Raw genomic sequence first — 6,687 nt, 5'->3', positions numbered from 1 at the left:
ATGGGTACACACATCAAAGCAAACTCTACCATTGAGCTATGGCTCTCCCCTGACAGTGCATTTAGATGCACATGCACTAGAAAGATGCATCTACTCCCATCATTCAGAGATTAAAATATTAGAGAGTTGTCTGAGCTGGGCTACAGCCAGAAGTATAGTGGTCATGGGAGTTGAAGCCCTTTTACTATTTCCCCAGTGGGGTCTCTGTCTCCAGTGTCCTACTGCCACCCAAACAGCATGAAAGGGGGCTTTTAGCCACTGAGAATAAATCTTTTTACCTTTTGTGCTTATTGGAGCCAATCAGAGTCAAAGGAGGTGAATCAGCCAGCAAGGATTGGCTCCTAGGGTCACTCTGGAGAAGGCGTGGCAGGAATAACCCTGGGGATTTGTTCTGTGTGCTCCGAAGCAAGCATTTAGGAATACTGAAAACATAAGGTGATTCACTGTCAAGAAAATGGTTGAAAGTTTCGTTATGTACAACAGAACTTCAAGGGAAGCCCGACTTAAGTCAATCCAAAAGAAGACACTGGAAGATTCTAAAATATTTTATGTATATGCACAGAAAAAAGTGGATCTAGCTGAAAGGCAACACATGGAGATCTGTATTGGTCGAATTAACAACAACAACAACAACAACAACAACAACAACAACAACAACAACATATGGAACAGACCCTGAACTTCTTAATTTGCCACCATGCTAAGGCCAGTACTAAGGTGAGCCAGGAACCAGGAGGTTGAGACATACCAGTAGTACGGACTAAAGAGTAAAAAGAGGAGGACAAATCATGGGGGTGGGGCCCACAAGCCTGTCAGAACAGAAGAACAAGTCAGAACTTAATGATAAGCCAGGAGACAGGATCAAAGAATAACCAATGGATACAGGAGCACACCACTCCTCAGGAAGCAGATGTTGCTCAAGCAAGGTCCAGTTGGAACAGGAAGTTGCTGTACTCCTTCCTGCCCAGGAATATCTGGATGGGCAGATACTGAGAAGCTGCCAACTGTATTTTGGTGGCTCCCCACATGGAGCAGCTATCCACAGTCCCCAGTAGCTCATGACACCAGCAGAGGGAGTTGATCTCCAAAGAATAGCAGCTCTGGGAGCCCTCGGTAACAAATGTTTTAAAGGACATCCCTCCAAACAATATAATTAGGGACAGTAAATTCACCAGAAACATGCATCAGAATGTAAAGACTGATAAATAGGGAAAGCTGGAGCATATATTAACAATTGGTGACACTGCCAAAAAGAAGATAATTTTCTATAAACGTGAGGCACATTTCACGAGGACTGAACCTTCCTTCTTTGATAGGAACAGAGCAATCTTGTGGGATGAGGCTCTACATGTGCATTGGAGCATTTATGGAGCTCTGGGCTCGAGGCTTTGCTTGGGGTGCAAACATCCAAGCAGAACCGCAATCCTTTAAAACGTGAGTCAATGGGGTTCCATCTGTGGTCACAAAGCAGCAGCGACCACCAGGGAGCCCCTGGGGAAGATATTAAAAGGTCTTACTCTAAGGTAGGGCACAACCTGGCCTCTGATCATATGCCCCAGTCTTCTTAAATGACAAACCACAATGTAAGGTAAGCATTTCTGTTTCCATGACACCCAGCAAGAAAATAAACATTCCTCTCCCTGGAAAACGACACACATGATAGCAAAACGTTTTAGCAAGTCTAATGACAAAACGCAGAGCCGTCATAACAGATTACAGGCGACACAGCGAAAAGACTTATTTTGATAGCTTGGAATGAAAAAGAATATTGTCAACGTTTTGCATACAGAAGGAAGGAGGCTATTTTCAGGTCACTGTTCTTTGTTCTAAAAGTGACATAAATGGACTGTATGTTGCTGTTTTTTACAGGTATTTTTCAGAGGTTTATATTTGTGTATCTGAACAGAGAGCAATACAAAAGAGGGTGGATAACAAACTCTCTAGGTATTTCTTACAAACCTCCCCAGCTGCACATCAGGTTAGAGTTGAAAAAGCAAGAAGAAAAATATCTGGCCAGGAACACACAATGTTACAGTTTCACCTCTGAAAATAAAAGGCCTTGGCGATTTAAGAAAGGGAATATATATTTTTAATGGGGGTGGGGATATGATTTGAATGTATGTTTTATCTTTTAATGAGAGTGGTAATATTCTGTGCAAATGCACCAATGAAATCCTATGCCAAGACAAAAAATGCTAAAATGCTACATTATGCAAATGAATACTAAATTATGCAATTTTATGTCATTGACCATTGTTTAGCTTTCATAAAAACAGCCAAGGTTAAGAGAGCTATATATTTAAAATTCATGTTTAAAACATTGCACTTAGACATTAAGAGCATTAAGGTGATGGTTTTATTCACAACATAACAGATTTCACAAGAGGGAGTGTGATGTTTTGCACTGAAACAGGGAGTATTTATGCGTTCGAGAAATTCAAATTCTGCACTTGGAACAAACAGCGCAAATCTGTATATGCAAAACAAATGTGCATATTCTCATTCTACAGACTGTATTTTGAATTAAGTAGATAGAAGGAATTGGGTGTGTTTAGCCTGGGGAAGACTGAGAGGCAATGATAGCCATCTTCAAATATATAAAGGGCTGTCACATGGAAAATGGAGCAAACATGTCCCCTGCTATTCCAGAGAGTAGGATCTGCACCAATGGCTCCAAATGGCAAGAAAGGAGATCCCAACTAAACTTTCTGATGGTAAGAGCCGTTTGACAGTGGAATGGACGACCATACAGAAGGTGATGGACTCTCCAGCAGGGGTGAATGGAGAGGTAGAACCAGCTCTGCATCCTCAGCCATCCTGCTCACACCTGCCAGGATGAAAGGAGGACGGCTCATTTCATTAGACTTAGTAGTCACTTGTCACCTGAAGGTCCCCAAGCAACTTAAAGCAAAAAAATTAAAAAAGATATGCAATACATATTGCCATGGATGGTGGTGCTTACATCCCATGTTCTGCTGGGCTCTGCAGAGGGCCTTCTTGGTGGTGGCACCCGCCCTGTGGAACACCCTCCCATCAGATGTCAAGGAAATAAACTTTTAGAAGAATCTGACTTTTAGAAGACATCTGAAGGCAGCCCTGTTTAGGGAAGTTTTTAATGTTTGACGTTTTATTCTGTTTTTAATCTGTTGGGAGCCACACAGAGTGGCTGCAGAAACCCAGCCGGATGGGCAGGGTATAAATAATAATAAATTATTATCACTATTTGGATCAATGGCTGATGCCTGGCTGATGCCTGGACTGGCCCAGGATCCAGTGCAGCCTTGGCTAGGCAGGTTCCACCTCTTCTCCATCCCCTCACCCCTTGATTTGGAGGTTTGCCACTAACTAATGCCAGTAGCAGCTCCCCCCTCTACTTTCAGTGGTAGCAGCAGGCACCTCCACAATGGCAGAGGCTCCCCATTGGCAGAGCCCAGCCAAAGGGTGTGGATTGCTCTGGAAGGCACCAGTGCCACAAGACCCTTTGCCATTTTTGCTTGCCAGCAGAGTAACATGATTACTTCTGCTAGGATGTGGCTTTCTGGTCTATTTTCCTAAAAGGAGAACCGTCCCTCTTGGATTTCAGGCCAGTGAGGGAGATGAGCTGTTGCAGCATCAGTGAATGTAGCACACAGTGGTTGAGGTTGAGCCTTCAGTGATGTATAGGGGAGAGAGAGAGAGAAATTGGGCCTCTGGAAGTCAAGCTTGGCATGTGGAGTGTGGCAGTCATGTCCCTCTTTTGATCTGTGAAATGTTGGAGCAGAACGTATGTTGTACTACCTCTGAGCTGTGGCCCACCATTGGCAAAGGCCAATGATGTCATCATCCAGTGACTACCTCTCAGTGATTCCTACAAGGCCCAGTCCCTATCTGACCTATTTTTACCTCGCCTGGGAAAGTGGGGTCTTGGCTGACCTCCAGCTACAGAGGCTGCTTCTGTTGCTCAGGATACCTAGAGGCTACCAGGGTAAGGCCATCGGATAGCGGTTATTGCCAGGGTTGATATTATCTGGATTATGGTTCTTGAACTGCTATTGTTAGACCTTATTGCTATCAGTGGATTGTCTAGCGTATATTTAGTAATATTTATTAGTGTGTTTGTTTGTGTGTCTATATATGCATAGTGTGATTCTGCTAGTGTATTGGCTATATGCACAGTGTGTATTTCATTACCAAATTTCATTAATTGTTTGTGAATTATCTTATGTAAACTTTTTGATGTCATGAGCCACTTTGAGCATGAACTATCACAGATAATCCACTATCTCCCCCAGTCACTATTCTGTAGGGACAAATGAAGGAGTGTGAAATTGAACTCTGGCATAGCTCAGGGCTGGAGGAGCATGTGCTTTGAAGGCAAAACGTCCTGGGTTCAATCCCCAGCATCTCTGGGTAGGGCTGGGAGAGACACCTGCCTGTCAGTCAGTGTTGACAGTACTCAGGTAGATGAACCAATTGCTCCAACTTGGGATAAGGCAGCTTATACCAAGCTGCATGAGGCCAGCTCAATGAAAGCTGGAAGAAGAATTTAAACAAACAAACAAACAAACCCTCCAGGGATGTTCAGACAATCGCTTATTACAAGGAAGGCCTCTTGTGAATTCCTCCCCAACCATCTCTCAGGGTGAGCTCACACAATGCATCACAGCTAAGAATGTTTCTCCACAGGGACTCCAGTGTTCACCCTAATTCTCCTCCTCGTCGTCATCTCCTCCATTTCTAAGCTTTAAGACAATCCCACCATTCTCCATAATTCTCCATATCCTGATCCAAACGTTAATCCATTGGCTTAAAACGTAAAAGAGGCGAATATGATTTTTTTTTACTGCCTTCTCGTCCGAAGCTGCCCTTACGTAGACAAAAGGCTGAGCAGCAAAGAGGCTGTTTTAATGAGTCCCTCCATTTCACTAGAGTGGCCTTTTTTTCTGGATTCATCAGGAAGGGAGAGGCGAGAAGGAAGCCACCTCTCACCTCCTGGTGAATCTTAAAGCCTTTAATTAAGACAGTGAGATTCATATTTCAGCAAGCCGGGGAACCAAGTTTAGACTGCCATTTTGACATTCTCTTTGGGGAATCAGTGGAGTAAACACCCATACTTGATTCACATCCATGGTCTCTTGCTTGCTTAGAGTTATGCCCATCTGTTCAGATGGCATCCTGCCCACCAAGGCTGCCCTTGGGAACGCAGGCTGCCCGGCAATTGGCTTCAGTATGCATTTCTCAAACTGGGCCAGCCAGTATCAGCCTTCTTTTGGGAAAGGCCCGGGAGAGAAAGAAATACATTTCATTGGCGCTGTTAATTCCACACACACACACACACACACACACCTTTCCCTCTGTCATTGTCGGGGAAGTTTTAAGGGATTGTTTCAATGTAATGCAATGCAGCAGAACCACCCGCCATCCAGTTGAATGTTCAAGGATTCCACTGCTTGATTCCCTGCAAAGGGAGCGAATGAGGACAATTAATGAGGTATCCTATCCATTAGGGAAGGACAAAATTGTCTATTTCAGTTTCTCATCATTCCAGGGTTATATTCTACCCATCACATTTTTGCACCAGTTTGCAATTTCTTAAAAATCCTCATTTTAAAATTCAGCACTTCAGTGTACATTTCTCCCGATTATACACATCTTTGTATTAAATGTTGCCTAACTCACACATTTTTTTGCAAGCAAATTTCCTTCCTATACTGCATTTTCCATGCTAATATATACATTCTTATGCACACATTACCTGGAAAGAGAACCACATCGCAAAATGCAAATGCAAAAGTGTAGATTTTTTAAAGAATGGCTTTGTTTCAGTTCGCACATTGTTCTGGAAAGTGTGAATTAGGTAGGTTCTCGTTAAAATTCAAGCGAAACCGAATTTCTCTCCCATCCTTAGTATCCATTACACCTGCTGGGTTTCTCCAGCCTTTAGGAGTCCTCTTTGCAAATTCCTCCACATTAGGAAAAGGAATCCGGTGCTCAAGTAGAAAGATTTTGCTATTCAGAAATCTTGCAGTTGGCACTGCCCTACCTGCAAGAAAACAACCCTGCCTTGTGGTTGAAACATCGGCCCAATTACGCTAATTGCTCTTCTCCAAAGGTGCCAAGAAAATGACATTCATGGCGGCCAGCTGAATTGGGAGGGAAAGGCAAAGGGAGCAGCATTAACAGCCCTGAAATATAAGTAAGTCAGGGAAGCCCTAGTGCAAAAACGCAGCGCACAGACAGGTTCTTAATAGACTGGCTTGAAATATTTCATGTCCCTTTTCATATTACCAGTTTTAATTCATGGCATCGATGGTCTCAAGGAGGGACAATGTGGTCACAGTTAGCAGCCAGAGCAAATCCTCTACGGCAAAGGCTGTGACTCAGGGGTAGAGGACATGCTATATGTGCCGATTTTATTAATGTGTTTTATTTATTGACACAATTTATATACTGCTTATAGCCACAGCAGCCTCCAGGCGGTTTGCAAAAGTACAGCAAAAATGGGGGGAAAATCAGTTGAAACTACAAAATCAGGCTTCAGTTAAAATGCCTGCTGGAGGAAGAAGAGGAAGAAGAAGAAGTCGTCTTCAGTAGGGAATTTCAGAAGGAGGGAGCCTGTCTGACTTCAACAGGAAGGGAGTGTCATAAAACTGGACCCACAATACGAAATGCACAGCTCACGGTGGATACAAGTTGTGCATCCAAGCC

The sequence above is a fragment of the Podarcis raffonei genome, chromosome 8 (genome assembly GCF_027172205.1).
Source record: "Podarcis raffonei isolate rPodRaf1 chromosome 8, rPodRaf1.pri, whole genome shotgun sequence".
Taxonomy (NCBI): domain Eukaryota; kingdom Metazoa; phylum Chordata; class Lepidosauria; order Squamata; family Lacertidae; genus Podarcis; species Podarcis raffonei.
This window is presented reverse-complemented; position numbering follows the sequence as displayed.